Below are 18,365 nucleotides of genomic sequence, written 5' to 3' on the forward strand. Positions count from 1 at the left end.
CGACACGGGGACCAGAGGGCCCAACACAAGAACATAGAACATAGAACAGTACAGCACAGAACAGGCCCTTCGGCCCTCGATGTTGTGCCGAGCAATGATCACCCTACTCAAACCCACGCATCCACCCCATACCCGTAACCCAACAACCCCCTCTTTAACCTTACTTATTTAGGACACTACGGACAATTTAGCGTGCCCAATCCACCTAACCTGCACATCTTTGGACTGTGGGAGGAAACCGGAGCACCCGGAGGAAACCCACGCACACACGGGGAGGACGTGCAGACTCCACACAGACAGTGACCCAGCCGGGAATCGAACCTGGGACCCTGGAGCTGTGAAGCATTTATGCTAACCACCATGCCACCGTGCTGCCCAAGGTCACATGAAAAAGATCCCTCAAAAAGCAGGCAGACAACAGGATGGGAAGAGTGGAAAAGAACGGAGAGAAGGCCAAACGACAGGGAGAAGGAAGGGAGAAGGCGGGCACTGCGCAGAGACAAACACCGAACAACCACCCATGGTGAAGTAAAGGACGCCAAAAAGGAACAACATGTAAACTGTAACCGTCTCATCTATCTCTAAATGTACAGTGCAAAACTTTAATAAAAATATTTTTTTTAAAAGGAAGGTTGGGAATCTTTTCTCTGACTAAAAGAAACTGACGGGTGACCTGACAGGCGTTAAGTTATAGAAGATTTAGTAGGGCAGACATAGCCTCTTGGACGACGCCTTGGGGCCACAAGTACAAGATAATCGTCAACCAGGCAGTGATCAGAATGTGTAGCTCCCTACCACAGGGAGTTGTTGAGGAGAACAGCATGGCAGCACTTTTCAGGGAAGTCAAATACATGAGGGAGAAAAGAATAGGAGGATATATTGTTGGTATATATTGTTTGGGAGAAGAAGAGTTCATGAGAGACTGGAGTACAGGTATAATATACCCATAATACGATATAAAGTCTCACATGATGGTAGACTGTATGCAGGAGCCAGCATGAAAAAAGCACCCATGCCTGGCAGTACCTTGGATATATAGTTGTAGGTCACCAATAAAGTTTACATTCAACTATATAAGCCGCCAGACCTTTTAGATGGGGTTGGATGGAAAAGGGCAGTAATTGGCTTGTGTGGAACATAATCACCAGCACAGATCTGATGGGCTGAGGGGTATGTTTCTGTGCTGTAAACATAATACATCTTACATAATAGATTCACGAGGCAACATGACAGACATGCATCTTGAAATTCACAAAGGCAGAAGTCGTCTTCTTGCATGTCAGAAATGACAGAAATTTTTTTTTAAATACAAATTCATCAACCCCAGAGAATTATTTTGAAATACACTCAAGGCCATTGTCAAGGATTAAAGAAGCCCCTTCAAACCTCTCTGAGGCTCTGTGGGTTTTGTTTTAAAGCTGATCTCCAAGAGATGTGCCACTCATCCCAAAAGAGACCCCAATAGTTATCTTCAATATCTCAGACAGGAAGATGACAGAAAGCTGAAATCCACAGCCATGAATGACAGCAGGTTACAATCGAGCAACAGAGCAGTCAATTAAATCATGAGGGGGCTGTTTTAACCAAGAGTGCAGCAGTTCCCTCTAAAAAAGTAATTAATCTATTGGTTCTAGGTGCAAAGCCTCAGAATGCAAAAGTGTCTGTATATTTAGCTATGCCTTGTCTACAAAGTCTTGATTATTTCTAGTAATCTAGTACGTGAACTCATTCTCTTTGCTACTGTGTTCTCAAGTGAACCGGCTTTGTTACTTTTCTGTTGACCCTAAACATGATGTAAAGGCAGCAGAGAGTCAAAAAAATCATCTCAACTAACTTGATTATTGGGCACAATCCAGCCAAGATTATTACAAGTGCTTGGTGGCCTGGTGATTGTTAAACTTGGTACAAGGAGAAAAGAACCTTAAAGGCTGGAAATTCTGCAGCAAAGGCTTAACATCAGGGTTGGAATCACTGGGGGATCAAATTTCAAGCTCCAGCCTACTTTGTATTTAAAGTACTTGAAGAGCACAACCGAAGAGTCTTCCCCGGTACTCAGGACCACAGGGAGGTCTGCCTCTTCAGTGTCAGAGTCAGACCTCCACCTACATCCAGGAAAAGCAGGAATGGCTATATGGGACAAATAACCAGTATTCTCCGATTAACCATAGGTCATGGCTAAGAAGTATTCTATTATAATAACTGACTTTCACGACTTCAGAGTTGACTGGGCAAAGAAAAGAAGCCATTTTAAGGACAAAGGTCCAAGGACTGGAGAAGTGAATGTAAATAATATCTCAAGAGATGGAATTTCACTTCCGGGGTACAATTCAGATAGAGCAAAACAGATAGAGTGTACACACAGCTTTATCCTTCATCTAAATGTTGCATTATCTAATCTTAGGGGAGCTTGATGACCTGCACACTTAAGGGGCAATTTAGTGGCCAATCGACCTAACCTGCACATCTTTGGACCATGGAAGGAAACCAGAGCACCCAAAGGAAACCCACGCAGACAGGAGAACATGCAACCTCTACACAGTCACCCAAGGCCAGAATTGAACCTGGGTCCCTAACAATAGTGCTACCCACTGTGCCACCTTATAATATGTCCTTCACAATCTCCGAAGTTTCAGAGCCCCATACAGACAATGAATCGTTGTTGAAGTGTGGTCATTTGTGTAACATATAAAACATGGCAGGCAATTTGCACAAAACAAACTCCTATGAACAATAATATGATAACCATACAATCTGTATTAGTTGAGCATACCAGAGAGAACCCTCCAGGCTCTTCTTCCAAATGGTGCCATGGAATCTTTTATATCCACCTGGGGGGCAGATAGGTCCACAGCTTGACATTGCATTCGAAATCTGGATGTAAAGGCAGGGAAATTGGCAGTTTAAGCATGGTCCTTCGTCATAAGGATCCTGCTTTCGTTTCACTCTTTAATGTTGTTATGGGTGGGAGATGAAGACTAGTAACTCACAGGCCCAGTGTAATACTCTGGGGTCATAGGTACAAATCCCACCACAACAGCTGGTGGAAGCTAAATTCAAGTAATACATTTGGAATATAAAGCCAGTCTCAGTATGGTGACCATGACACTATCAATTATCAAACTATGTTGTAAAAACCCATCTGGTTCACGAATGTCCTTTAAGGAAGGAAACCCGCCATCTTTACCTGGTGTGATGAATGTAAGGAATTGGTATATTTTATATTTATTGCAGTAATGTTATTAAAAGTTGGTTTAAAATGCCTGTATATCTGATAAAGCTGTGATTAAGGGGCCCTAAAAGTGAGGTAATCCTTGCCTTTGGAGGGGGAGTGTTCTGCTGATAGATTTAAGAAGCATTTACTCAGAGTTTACACAGAGGCGGCTAATGGAATATTGTTTTGAGTTGGAGGTCCCTGGGGCATAGATAATTTATGAGAGATAAGAAGGCGTACAGTGTGTGAGCTTTTATTGGTAGAGGAATTGAGTTTCGGAGCCATGAGGTCATGTTGCAGTTGTACAAAACTCTGGTGCGGCCGCATTTGGAGTATTGTGTGCAGTTCTGGTCGCCACATTATAGGAAGGATGTGGAAGCATTGGAAAGGGTACAGAGGAGATTTACAAGAATGTTGCCTGGTATGGAGGGAAGATCATATGAGGAAAGGCTGAAGGACTTGAGGCTGTTTTCGTTAGAGAGAAGGTTAAGAGGTGACTTAATTGAGGCATACAAGATGATCAGAGGATTAGATAGGGTGGACAGTGAGAGCCTTTTTCCTCGGATGGTGATGTCCAGCACGAGGGGACATAGCTTTAAATTGAGGGGAGATAGATATAGGACAGATGTCAGAGGTACGTTCTTTACTCAGAGAGTACTGTAGTAAGGGCGTGGAATGCCCTGCCGGCAACAGTAGTGGACTCGCCAACACTAAACGCATTCAAATGGTCATTGGATAGGCATATGGACGATAAGGGAATAGTGCAGAGGGACTTTAGAGGGGTTTCACAGGACGGCGCAACATCGTGGGCCGAAGGGCCTGTACTGCGCTGTAATGTTCTATGATCTATATTGTATTTGGTCCTGACTAACCAGGTCATGAGACATACATAGAAAATAGGAGGCCATTTGCCCTTCGAGCCTGACCCGCCATTCATTATGATCATGGCTGATCAAGTTCAATACCCTGATTCCATCTTCCCTCAACTTGTGGGAGAAGACATAAGGATTCCTTATACAGGGGCATGGTGGCGCAGTGGTTAGCACTGTTGCCTCACGGCGCAGAGAACCCGGATTCGATGCCGGTCCCGGGTCACTGTCCGTGTGGAGTTTGCACATTCTCCCGTGTCTGCGGAAGTTTCACCCCCACAACCTAAAGATGTGCAGGGTCGGTAGATTGGCTGCATTAAATTGCCACTTAATTGAGAAAAAAATTATTTGGTACTTTAAATTTAAAAAAAGAATGCCTTATACATTGGGTAAAGATTATGTAATTAAGGGGAGGAGCCAGGTCTTTCTATAGTTTCAGTTTATCATAGGATTTAGTCTCCTAAGAAGTGTCTTGGAGTTTGCTCCTAAAAGGTTCTCTCAAGGATTCTGCAGAGGAAAGCAACTAAACTTGATTGTTAACTTTATTTATAAGTGGTATTTGAACTATATTGGTTTGCTAATTAGAATATTTAGTGCAGGTGTAGCGAGTAAGTCTTCCTTTTACTTAAGAACTGTTTTAATTGTTATCTGTAAAGCTATTTCTTTGTTGTTAATGTGGTTAATTCAGTGTTTAAATTAAAATTTGTTTGAACATGGAGGTGTTGGGGCTGTTTGAGTTTGGGCAGGAATTTGTAGACTGGGTCCGGTTGCTGCATAAGGCGCCGGTCGAGAGTGTGCGGACGAACCCAGCGGGTTGCAGCGAGGTATGCTTAGGGCATCAAGGAAAGGGATTTAGCGGGGAGGGGCGGGGGGCACGTCAAGCACAGGGTCCCATTATTTGTGGACGACCTGTTGCTGTATATTTCAGACCCGTGGGGCAGTATCGGAGGCATCGTGGGATTTTAGAGGAATTTGGCCGATTTTCAAGATGCAAGTTCAATATGGGAAAGAGAGAGGTGTTCCCGATTGAGACTGAAGGGCAGGAAAGGAGGTTAGGGGAGTTGCCGTTTAGTGGTGGGGATGAGCTTTAGGTACTTGAGTATCCAGGTAACGCGGGACTGGGCACAGCTGCACAAGTTGAACCTCACTCGGCAGGTGAAGCAGATGAAAGTAGATTTCAAGAGGTGGGATGTGCTGCTGCTGGCGGGGCAGGTGCAGACAATAAAAATGGCGGTGCTGCCAAGGTTTCTATTTGTGTTCCAGAACCTCCCAATCTTCAACCCCATGTCATTTTTTAAGAAGGTCACTGCGTTGATCTCTGGATGTATGTGGGTGGGGAATTCCCAGAGGGTTACGCGGACTTTCCTGGAATGGAGGCGAGGGGGGATCGTGGGGGCGGGGTCGGCACGGTGTGATGGTGTGGTTGGAGGCAGCATCATGTAGGGGAACATGTTTGAGGGTTTGTTGTCGGCACCTCTGCCGTTCTCATCGGCCAGGTACTCCGTGAGCCCAGTGGCGGTGTTGGCCATAAGAATGTGGGGCAGTGGAAGCAGCATTTGGGACTGGCGGGCTTGAACGATTTGGCGATCTGTTCATAGGGTGCGAATTTGCGAAGTTGGAGGACCTGAAGGAATACTACAATTTGCCCAGGGGGAACGGCTTTAGATACCTGCAGATCCAGAACTTTGGAAGGAGAGAGGTGCCATCCCTGGGTTTCAAGACAACGTGCTGTCGAGGAACGAGATGAGAAGGTGTCAGATGTCTATAAGGAGTTGATGGATTGGGAGGGAGTCCTGGTGGGGGACACAAAGCGTAAGTGTGAGGAGGGCTGGGAGGGGGTGGGATTGAAACGTGGGGCGGCATTCTCCCCTACCCGGCGGGGCAGGGGGTCCCGGCGTAGGGGAGTGGCGACAACCACTCCGGCGTCGGGCCTCCCAAAAGGTGCGGAATTCTCCGCACCTTTGGGGGCTAGGCCCACGCCGGAACGGTTGGCACCACGCCGACTGCCGCAAAAATCTGCACCAGCGGCCTTTCAGGCCTGCCGCCCGACGCCGAGGCTGGCTGAAAGGCCTTCGACGGTTCGCGCATGCGCTGGTGGTGACGTCAGCGGCACCACCGGCGCATGCACGCTGGGGATTCTCTTCTGCCTCCGCCATGGCGGAGGCCGTGGCGGCGGAAGGGAAAGAGTGCCCCCATGGCACTGGCTCGCCCACCGATTGGTGGGCCCCGATCGCGGGCCTGGCCACCGTGGGGTCACCCCCCCGGGTCCAATCGCCCCTCAGGACCCTGGGGGCCCGCTCGCGCCGCCGATCCTGCCGCCACAGAGGTGGTTCAAACCTCGGCGGCGGGAGAGGCCTCCCAGCGGCGGGACTTCGGCCCATCACGGGCCGGAGAATCGCCGCAGGGGGCTCGTCGCTCGACGTGGCGCGATTCCCGCCCCCGCCAATTCCCAGGTGGCGGAGAATTTCTGCCACGGCGGGGGCGGGATTTTCGGCGGCCCCGGGCGATTCTCTGACCCTGCGGGGGGTCGGAGAATTTCGCCCGTGGGCAGAGGCCTTGCGGAGCATGAACGCGTCCTCGTCATTCTTTAAGGAGGTTGGAGGGGTCAGCGGGAGGAGGATAAGGGGGTTATAAAGGGGTTAAAATGGGGAAGGCAGAATGTGAGAAGGGGGTGGTATTAGGGAAGCAGAGGGGGAGTGGGTGTTGGTTGTTTGTATAGTTGTTTGGTTGTTCTGGTTTTGTTTGTTTATATGAAAATGCCTTGAATAATTTTTTTTTTTAAAGTGAAGAAAATTTGTCATCCTGACCTGGTCTGGCCTACATGTGACTCCAGACCCACAGGTTGACTTTTAAATGCCCTCAGTTCAAGGAAAATTAGGGATGGACATTAAATGTTGGGTCAGCCAACAATGTGTACATCCCATGAATGCATTTCAAAAAAACAAAGTAGGCAGAAAGAAACGGTTTCCGCTGGTTGACGGTTCGAGGACCAGAGAACATAGCCAATGTCGTAGAACCAGAAATTTAGAAGTGAAATTAGGAAACACTTTTGACACACAAAGACTGGTAGAAGTTTGGAATTCATTTCTGCAAATAGAACATAGAACACAGAACATTAGAGCGCAGTACAGCCCTTCGGCCCTCAATGTTGCGCCGTCCTGTGAAACCCCTCTAAAGTCCCTCTGCACTATTCCCTTATCGTCCATATGCCTATCCAATGACCATTTGAATGCGTTTAGTGTTGGCGAGTCCACTACTGTTGCCGGCAGGGCATTCCACGCCCTTACTACAGTACTCTCTGAGTAAAGAACGTACCTGACATCTGTCCTATATCTATCTCCCCTCAATTTAAAGCTATGTCCCCTCATACTGGACATCACCATCCAAGGAAAAAGGCCCTCAATGTCCACCCTATCTAATCCTCTGATCATCTTGTATGCCTCAATTAAGTCACCTCTTAACCTTCTTCTCTCTAACGAAAACAGCCTCAAGTCCTTCAGCCTTTCCTCAAAAGATCTTCCCTCCATACCAGGCAACATCCTTGTAAATCTCCCCTGTACCCTTTCCAATGCATCCACATCCTTCCTATAATCTGGCGACCAGAACTGCACGCAATACTCCAAATGCGGCCGCGCCAGAGTTTTGTACAACTGCAACATGACCTCATGGCTCCGAAACTCAATTCCTCTACCAATAAAAGCTAACACAGACTTCCGGTTGCAGCTATGCGGAGCTAAGCCGCACGTTTGGCAGCTCCCGCCAGGAACGGACTTTTGGGCTCTTTTAAGGGCCCCCAGCGGTACTTGCTCGACGGTTCCCGACGTGGGAAGGTGTCTGCAGCGGATCCCCAGTGGTCTATGGTCTTGACCAAGAGTGGGGCCAGCAAAATAGCGGTGGCAGCGCCCAAGAAAAAGTGGGCGGGGTCAGGCAGAGGGAAAGCGCGGGCTTTTCTTCTGTTTCCTGCGCTGAGGGTGGATGGGGGCGGGGTCGGAGCTGAGAAGCGCGGGCTTTTTTCCCGCGCAAGAACGGGAGGGGGAGGAGGAGGGTCTGCTGATGGGTCTGGGGGAGGAGGAGTAGCCCCACGTTGGGGGGGGGGGGGGGTCGGAGGTGTGGCGGGAGTCGCCGGGGTCAGCAGAAGTTAGCTGGCTCACGGGAGTGCTATGGAGGGAGTAACGTGGCTGGGAGGGGCGCTGACCTGGGGCGGGCAGGGGACGGGTTATGACTAGTCGGCAGGGGAGGGGGGCAGGGAGCCCTCTGATCCGGCTGATAACTTGGAATGTGAGGGGGCTGAATGGGCCAGTCAAAGGGGCCCGGGTGTTTACGCACCTGAAGGGGCTGACGGTGGACGTGGCTATTCTCCAGGAGACGCACCTGAAGGTGGCGGACCAGGTTAGACTGAGGAAGGGCTGGGTAGGCCAGGTGTTTCATTCGGGGCTGGATGCAAAAAATCGGGGGGTGGCGATTCTGGTGGGAAAAAGGGTGTCGTTTGAGGCGTCAAAGTTGGTGGCTAACAGTGGAGGGAGATATGTGATGGTGAGCGGCAAGTTGCAAGGGGAGCGGGTGGTGCTGGTGAATGTCTATGCCGCAAATTGGGACAATGCGGGTTTTATGCGGCGCATGCTGGGCCGCATTCCGGATCTAGAGACTGATACTGGGGGGGGACTTTAACACAGTGCTGGATCCCCCATTGGATCGATCCATGTCCAGGACGGGCAGGAGGCCCGCGGCAGCTAAGGTGTTGAGGGGGTTTATGGACCAGATTGGGGGGGGGGATCCTTGGAGGTTCGCGAGGCCGAGGGCCAGGGAGTATTCATTTTTTTCCCACGTGCATGAAGCCTATTCCCGGATCGATTTTTTGTCCTGAGCAGGGGGCTGATTTCGAGGGAGAAGGATGCCGAGTATTCAGCCATAGTCATTTCGGACCATGCCCCGCACTGGGTAAACCTTGAGCTAGGGGAGGAGAGGGACCAGCGCCCGCTCTGGCGCCTGGAGGTGGGACTGCTGGCGGATGAGAGGTGGGCGGGCGGGTTCGGGGGTGTATCAACTGATACTTAGAGGCCAATGATAATGGGGAGGTCCGGGTGGGGACGGTTTGGGAGGCATTGAAGGCGGTGATTAGAGGGGAGTTGATTTCCATCCGAGCCCATAGGGAGAGGGGAGAGCAAAGAGAGAGGGAGAGGTTGGTGGGGGGGATGGTGAGGGTGGACAGGAGATACGCGGAGGCTCCGGAGGAGGGACTGTTGGGGGAGCGACGTAACCTTCAGGCCAAGTTCGACTTGCTGACCACCGGAAAGGCGAAGCTCAGTGGAGGAAGGCACAGGGAGCGGTGTACGAATATGGGGAGAAGGCGAGTCGGATGCTGGCGCATCAGCTACGTAAGCGAGACGCGGGAGTGACGGATAGGGGAGGCAATGTGGTGCGAAGGGAGGGGTGGACATTAATGGGGTCTTCAGGGACTTTTATGGGGAATTGTACCGGTCCGAGCCCCCGGTGGAGGGGAGGGGGATGGGGTGCTTTTTGGATAGGCTGAGATTTCCGATGGTGGAGGAGGGACAGGTGGAGGGGCTGGGGGCGCCGATTGAGCTGGAGGAGCTTGTCAAAGGGATAGGCAGCATGCAGTCGGGGAAGGCGCCGGGACCGGATGGATTTCCAGTCGAATTTTACAAAATGTATGCAGACCTGTTGGGCCCCCTGTTGGTTAGGACCTTTAACGAGGCAAGGGAGGGGGGGGCTTTGCCCCCGACTATGTCACGGGCGCTGATTTCCTTGATCCTTAAACGGGACAAGGACCCCTACAGTGTGGATCATGTAGGCCGATCTCATTGTTAAATGTGGATGCCAAGCTGTTGGCGAAGATCTTGGCCACAAGGATAGAGGACTGTGTGCCGGGGGTCATTCATGAGGACCAGACAGGTTTTGTGAAGGGAAGGCAGCTGAACACCAATATACGTAGGCTTCTGAATGTTATAATGATGCCGGCGGTAGAAGGGGAGGCGGAGATAGTGGTAGCATTGGACGCGGAGAAGGCCTTTGATAGGGTTGAGTGGGGGTACTTGTGGGAGGTGCTGGAAAGGTTTGGGTTCGGTGAGGGGTTTGTCAGTTGGGTGAGGCTGTTATATGAGGCCCCGATGGCGAGCGTAGCCACGAATAGGAGGAGATCGGAGTACTTTTGGTTGTACCGGGGGACGAGGCAGGGGTGTCCCCTGTCCCCTTTGCTCTTTGCGTTGGCAATTGAGCCCCTGGCCATGGCGTTGAGGGAGTCGAGGAATTGGAGGGGTCTGGTGCGGGGTGGGGAGGAGCACCGAGTGTCATTATACGCAGATGACTTGTTGCTTTCTGTGGCGGACCCAATGGGGGGAATGCCGGAGGTGACGCAGATCCTTAGGGAATTTGGGGGCTTTTCTGGGTACAAGCTCAACCTGGGTAAGAGTGAGCTGTTCGTTGTGCAGCCGGGGGATCAAGAGGAGGGGATTGGTAGGCTCCCGCTGAAAAGGGCGGGGAAGAGCTTTCGGTGCCTGGGAGTCCAGGTGGCTAGGAGCTGGGGGCCCTTCACAAGCTTAACCTCACTAGGCTGGTGGAGCAAATGGAGGAGGAGTTCAAAAGATGGGACATGTTGCCGCTGTCGCTGGCGGGCAGGGTGCAGTCCGTCAAGATGACGGTGCTCCCAAGGTTTTTGTTCCTGTTCCAGTGCCTCCCCAGCCTTATCCCAAAGGCCTTTTTTAGGATGGTCAACAGGAGTATTACGGGATTTGTATGGGCGCATGGGGCTCAGAGGGTGAGAAGGGTGTTTTTGGAGCGGGGCAGGGATAGGGGGGGGGGGGGGGGGGGGGGGGGGGCTGGCGTTGCCCAACCTCTGTGGGTACTATTGGGCTGCCAATGCAGCGATGGTGCGTAAGTGGGTAATGGACAGGGCAGGGGCAGCATGGAAGAGGATGGAGATGGTGTCCTGCGTGGACACGAGCCTGGAGGCGCTGGTAACGGCGCCGTTGCCGCTCCGTCCAACGAGGTATACCACGAGCCCGGTGGTGGCGGCTACCCTCAAAATTTGGGGGCAATGGAGACGGCCAAGGGGGTAGGTAGGGGGCTCGATGGAGTCCCCGATACGGGGGAACCACCGGTTTGTTCCAGGGAGCATCGATGGCGGGTTTCTGGGCTGGCACAGGGTAGGGATTAGGAGGTTGAGGGACCGGTTTGTGGATGGGAGGTTTGCGAGCCTGGGTGAGTTAGAGGGGAAGTTTGGGCTCCCCCGGGGAACATGTTTAGGTACATGCAGGTTAGGGCGTTTGCCAGGCGGCAGGTGGAGGGGTTCCCTCTGCTGCCACCACATGGTACGGGACAGGGTACTCTCGGGGGTGTGGGTTGGAGGAGGGAGGATTTCGGACATATACCACGTCATGCAGGAGGTGGATGAGGCCTTGGTGGAGGAGCTGAAGGGTAAATGGGTAGAGGAGCTGGGTGAGGAGATTGAGGAGGGGACGTGGGCGGATGCCCTGGAAAGAGTGAATTCCTCCTCTTCCTGTGCGAGGCTTAGCCTCATACAGTTCAAGGTGCTGCATAGGGCCCACATGACCGGGACGAGGATGAGTAGGTTTTTCGGGGATGAAGACAGGTGTGCCAGGTGCTCGGGGAGCCCAGCGAACCACGCCCATATGTTCTGGGCATGCCCAGCACTGGGGGAGTTTTGGAAGGGGGTAGCAAGGACGGTGTCTAGGGTGGTAGGATCCGGGGTCAAGCCAAGCTGGGGACTCGCAATTTTTGGGGTTGCAGTGGAGCCGGGAGTGCAGGAGGCGAAAGAGGCCGGTGTTCTGGCCTTTGCATCCCGAGTAGCCCGGCGGAGGATCTTGCTTCAATGGAAGGATGCGAGGCCCCCAAGCGTGGGTTTTCGGGGTTAGTGTGTTTTTCTTTTTGTTGTTGTTAATACTATTTTCTTGTTGTTATTTTCTGTTTTTGATATGTTTTTGAAAATCTTTTTTTTAAATAACACACCGTACGCTTTCGTAACAACCCTCTCAACTTGGGTGGCAACTTTCAGGGATCTATGGACATGGACACCGAGATCTCTCTGCTCGTCCACACTACCAAGAATCTTACCATTAGCCCAGTACTCTGTCTTCCCGTTATTCCTTCCAAAATGAATCACCTCACACTTTTCTGCATTAAACTCCATTTGCCACCTGTCAGCCCAGCTCTGGTAATTGATGCCAGGTCAATTATTAAATTACATTTTTATTCACCAAAAGTATCAAAGGAGACGAAACTAGGGTTGGTCCAGTCATGTCACAGATCAGTTATTACAGCAGGCTCAAAGGGCTACTCCTATTCCCAGGCTCCAAGAGTTTTTAGGCAGCCTGCATCCACAAATTCCTTGGAGCAAATTTTGGTCAAACTCAGCAGTGGAATAAAGGAGGGCAGCATGGTGGCCTAGTGGTTAGCACAGCTCCCTCACTGCGCTGAGGTCCCAGGTTCGCTCCCGGCTCTGGGTCACTGTCCGTGTGGAGTTTGCACATTCTCCCCGTTTGCATGGGTTTCACCCCCACAACCCAAAAATGTGCAGAGTAGGTGGATTGACCGCACTAAATTGCCCCTTAATTGGAAAAAATCATTGGGTGATCTAAATTTATTGAAAAAAGGAATAAAGGGCAATGAAAACCAAATGAACAGGAAGCCCAAAGGCAGCGTACATTATATTTCTGCGACATTAATTCAGTGCACAATCTGTAAGTATTCCATCTCTCCCAGCCACTGTTCCGTCCAAATAAACTCAGGTGACCATGGGAATAATTCGCTAGTTTTACATTCCCAGATACTCGGTCTCAAAGATTACCACTGAAGAAGAGCATGACATAATGATAGCAGATCTCAAGGACTTCAGTTATGTGGTGGGACTGGAGAAGCTGTCCCCCCACAAAAAAGCAAAGACCCAAACAGTCCAAAAGGTGGGCCCGACCGGATCGCGAACTTGCAACCCCGGCGACCGGAAATCACAACCAGCACTCAAGAACCTGTCAGACAAATGTCCAAGCAATCGAAAACAAGCTGGACGAGCTTAACGCTAGATTTATCTCTCAGAGGGGAGACTGCAGTGTGTGTTCTGTTTCACAAGAGACGTGGCTCACTCCTGCCTTCCCGGACTGTGCCATTCAATTTGAGACCTGAAATACCTGACTATGAAGTGCAGCCCATACAACCTTCCACGGGTGTTCACTTCTGCCATCATCACAGCGGTCTACATCCCATCCCAGGTAAATTTGAAGAAGGCGCTGGACGGATTGTACACCACTATAAGTAGAACAAAGAACAAAGAAAAGCACAGCTCAGGAACAGGTCCTTCGACCCTCCAAGCCTGCGCCAACCATGCAGCCCGTCTAAACTAAAACCTTCTACACTTCCGGGATCCGTATCCCTCTATTCCCATCCTATTCATGTATTTGTCAAGATGGCCCTTAAACATCACTATCGTCCCTGCTTCCCCCACCTCCTCTGGCTGCGAGTTCCAGGCACCCACTACCCTCTGTGTAAAAAAAAAAAAATTTGCTTCACATATCTCCTCTAAAACTTGCCCCTCGCACCTTAAACCTATGCCCCCTAGTAATTGACCCTTCTACCCTGGGAACAAGTCTCTGACTATCCACTCTGTCTATGCCCCTCATAATTTTGTTGACCTCTATCAGGTCGTCCCTCAACCTCTTTCATTCCAGTGTGAACAAACCAAGTTTATTCAACCTCTCCTCATAGCTAATGTCCTCCATACCAGGCAACATCCTGGTAAATCTCTTCCGCACCCTCTCTAAAGCTTCCACATCCTTCTGGTAGTGTGGCAACCAGAATTAACACTATACTCCAAGTGTGGCCTAACTAAGGTTCTAACAGCTGCAACATGGCTTGCCAATTTTTATACTCAATGCCCCGGCCAATGAAGGCAAGCATGCCGTATGCCTTCATGACTACTTTCTCCACCTGTGTTGCCCCTTTCAGTGATCTGTGGACCTGTACACCAAGATCTCTCTAACTGTCAATACTCTTGAGGGTTCTAGCATTCACTGTATATTCCCTACCTGTAATTAGACCTTCCAAAATGCATTACCTCACAATTGTCCAGATTAAACTCCATCTGCCATCTCGCTGCCCAAGTCTCCAAATGATCTAAATCCTGCTGTATCCTCTGACAGTCCTCATTGCTATCCGCAATTCCACCAACTTTGTGTCGTCCGCAAACTTACGACTCAGACTGAGTAGGGTGAGACTGCTGCACACTGTCCTCAAACTGGATCAGCAAGGGTAAGGCTGTTTGTGCACTGTCCTCCGACTGGATCAGCGAGGGTGAGATTGTTGTACACGGTCCTCAGACTGGATAAGCGAGGATGTGATTGTTGAGCACTGTCCTCAGACTGGACCAGCGAGGGTAAGACTGTTTGTGCACTGTCCTCCGACTGGATCAGCGAGGGTGAGATTGTTGTACACGGTCCTCAGACTGGATAAGCGAGGATGTGATTGCTGTACACGGTCCTCAGACTGGATAAGCGAGGATGTGATTGTTGAGCACTGTCCTCAGACTGGACCAGCGAGGGTAAGACTGTTTGCGCACTGTCCTCCGACTGGATCAGCGAGGGCGAGATTGTTGTACATGGTCCTCAGACAGGATAAGCGAGGATGTGATTGCTGTACACGGTCCTCAGACTGGATAAGCGAGGATGTGATTGTTGAGCACTGTCCTCAGACTGGACCAGCAAGGGCAAGGCTGTTTGTGCACTGTCCTCCGACTGGATCAGCGAGGGGGAGATTGTTGTACACTGTCCTCAGACAGGATCACCGAGGGGGAGACTGTTGTACACTGTCCTCAGACTGGGTCACTGAGGGGGTGACTGTTGTACACTGTCCTCACACTGGGTCACTGAGGGGGTGATTGTTGTACACTGTGCTCACACTGGGTCACTTAGGGGGTGATTGTTGTACACTGTCCGCAGATTGGATCACCAAGAGGGAGACTGTTGTACTGTCAGACTGGTTCAGGAGAGTGCGACTGTTGTACACTGAACTCAGGCTGTGTCAGAGTGCGAGACTGTTGTGCACTGTCCTCAGACTGTATCAGAGGGTGAGACTACTGTGCACTGTCCTCAGACTGTATCAGAAGGCAAGACTGTTGTGCACTGTCCTCAGACTGGGTCGGGGACGAGACCGCTGTGCACTGTCCCATTAGTGCTGGACGTCTTCTATTTTGCCCCTGGCAGTATTCTTCATGTGGATCTGGGATCAGCAGGACAACACGTCAAGCCTGTCCTCACCTTATGTCACCATATTCTCACTGAACAGCAGGACTTCAGCTTGGAATACAAACACACCCCACCCTATTCCAGGATACTGAGGTCAACTGTAGCACACTCACGGTGGAAAGCACCCAAAGATTAGAAGAGGAATTTAACCTTCCTCATTTACATTGCTAAGCAATTTACATCTACATCCTAAACCTGTGGAAGATGAACCCTCAACATCCCGGCCCCGAGATGACACGATCGAATTCTGCCAGGGGACATACAACAGCCTGTATCTTCCTCCTGGACCTGAGCTCTGGCTTAGATGCCAACCCAATTGTGGCTATCTGTTCATGTGGAGAGTGGCACAGTCCTGTAATGGGATTTTGGAGGCAGTCACCCCATTCTAAGGACTAAGTCAGAGCAGTACAAAAACTTTCAGTTAAGTGGGAACAAGGGTCTTCCCAGGCTGAAGCAGCTGAACAATTATTTCTGTATGTTCAGCTCCTAAGGGGGTCAAAAGGCATTGAGAATCAACCTCCACTGAGGTAAATTCCCAGTTCCCTATTAAGGCTTGGGACCTATATTCAGTCCTAGACCATCTCTTCTGCCACAACTGGCCCCACTGGAGGCAAATGGATGATTTCCAAGAGTTATCTGTCTCACCCTAAATTACAATGGAAAGCTGGTTCAAAACACCTTCCCCTTTTATAAGGTTTGAACAAGAAGTGTATAATTATATTAGTATTTTCATTATTGCTCATGTACATTAACTCTCATTGCAACATGTACAACCCAGTGCTACAGGGAGCACTGATGATGATGGTTGTGCATGAAACCTGTACAGAAATTCCCAGCATTTGATTTGATTAATGAGTAGAGGAAGGTTTTCAGTATTACAAAAATGGATGTGACAAAATACAGATTTAAAACCAACGTCTCGTTCACACGGCCTAACAACCACATTTGCGGCCTTGACCGATAATACCTCAGCTGGATACCGGAACCGTTTTGTCGACACATCCCCTTTAATTACACCACAAGTACTGTTTTGGTCAATTCAGCTTGCAGAGTAGTAGGATTGAGAGAGTGCCTTTCCCACTCTCAAGCCCACATCCAAGGGACAGCTCTCTGCATGTCACAGGACAGCAAATGGTACAGCCAAACATGCCAAACCGCCATTCATCTTTTGAATCAGGTGTATTGGACTTTGAATTCCAACGCTGCTATAAACCTTAATATGTCCGCATCCAATGCCGGACTCTTACCCAAATTTAATTGCCAAAATTTCTATACTTCAAGGACTACCTGCAGCAAAACCTCTATTAAATTCTAGACAACTTTTCGCTTTACTTTTTGTTAAACTGCCAAATGCTTGAAGGGGAAAAACATACAGGTTTACGGAGAATGGGACTAATTCGTTAGCCTTATAAAAGAAAGTCAGCACAGGCTCAATGGGCAAAGTGGTCTCATTCTGTGCTCACAGTATACTCTCTCTTGTAGGTCAAAACTACAAGTGGCCCAATCCTTGATTTTGATTTTGTAAAAGCAAAGAGGTATTACGATCCCGGGGCAGGCCCCAACAGTGGCTAGGATACTGGACCAAAACCCCAATATTTTCTTTTAATTTTGTAAGACTATGAGGAAAGGATATCTCGCTCCACAAGTGCTTTCACGCAAAAAAGGGATATGGTATATTAAAACAAACGTTATTACGAACACGGTATTAAATTATCTTTAACATCACACCTGAAAATAGCTCACAATTACCCCTTAAACGATGCTAATCAACACAGTAACACAATAAACCTTAACTGCTACCTTTATTTCCACTCAAACAATAAAAACATTTCAGATCCATATTCACTTAATACAGTTAGCACTCAGAAATACTTGTTGGAGGGGTAGCATGTGGCGCAGTGGTTAACACTGGGACTGCGGCACTGAGAACCCGGGTTTGAATCCTGGCCTTGGGTTACTGTCCGTAGGAGTTTGCACATTCTCCCCTTGTCTGCACGGGTTTCACCCCCACAACCAAAAGATGTGCAGGTTAGGTGGATTGGTCACGCTAAATTGCCCATTATTGGGGATACAAAATAATTGGGTACTCTAAATTTTTAAAAAAGGAATACTTGCTGGATGTCTTCAATACTTCACTTGGAGAAAGAGAGATCTTTGGAGACAGCTTAGAGAAAGAGACCTGACACCCTGTTAGAATAATGCAGAATCTATGGCTATTTTTCTTCAGAAACCTTCTCAACTCATCTTCCACCCAAAAATTCTGAACACCGTTAACATCTGACTGCTTCAACCCCTGGCTCCTCCCATTAACGGCATCATCTCACTAAACTGAATACAATGTCTCTAATTAACTACTCTTTAGGCAAGCCTCTTACTGTAAATAAAAATCCATGAGCCCAAACTTTTACGATGCTTTAATTGCATCTCCGGCACCAAAAAGCCTAGCTGTCTTGCAAACTAGAATTTTTAAGAACACTACTGCAGCAATTATACACATACTAACCCAGGCTTTTAATGCTGACTGCATCAAATACATATAAGACAATACATCTGAAGCTCCTATATTCATCATGGGAGAACTGAAGAAGTGAAAACACTAACCCTGCAGCCGTAATGAACAAGGGTGGGGGATTTTTACAGGATTTCTCGATACAAAATTAAATCTTTCAAAACATCCTTTCCACAGAGCTTAAAGCAATTGCGTCACTGCAAAATAAAAACAAAAACCACTCTGAGCGCACAATGAAGGACAGCAACAGGAAAATCATTCAAAGCCAGCTGTTAAAAAGGATGTCAGCTTTGAGATGCCGGTTCATTTACCAAAGAGCAATTTCATAAGATCACAGATGGTTACAGCGCAAGAGATAATTCAGCTATCCCCAACTTGTCCCACTCCCTGCCCTTTTCCCTGTAACTCTGGTGAATTCCTTACCTTCAGCTAGTTAGCCAATTCTCCTTTGAAAACCACAATTGAACCTGCCTCTAACGCACTCTCAGACAATGTATTCCAGACCT

At 49.4% G+C, this 18,365-nt stretch overlaps 1 protein-coding gene across 3 annotated transcripts in view; it reads right to left on the reverse strand.

Annotated features, from left to right (window-relative positions):
• The window catches only part of rabgap1l (RAB GTPase activating protein 1-like), a 698,291-nt gene that overhangs the window by 646,663 nt on the left and 33,263 nt on the right, over positions 1–18,365 (reverse strand). The window contains exon 1 of one of the 3 annotated variants that reach the window (XM_038795178.1): positions 2,771–2,848. The exons of the other annotated variants lie outside the window; for them this stretch is intronic. The gene's annotated coding sequence lies outside the window, so the exon portion shown is untranslated. Of the gene's footprint in view, positions 1–2,770; positions 2,849–18,365 lie in introns of those variants that run through there. 3 annotated transcript variants of the gene reach the window in all.

The sequence above is a fragment of the Scyliorhinus canicula genome, chromosome 4 (assembly GCF_902713615.1).
Source record: "Scyliorhinus canicula chromosome 4, sScyCan1.1, whole genome shotgun sequence".
Taxonomy (NCBI): Eukaryota; Metazoa; Chordata; class Chondrichthyes; order Carcharhiniformes; family Scyliorhinidae; genus Scyliorhinus; species Scyliorhinus canicula.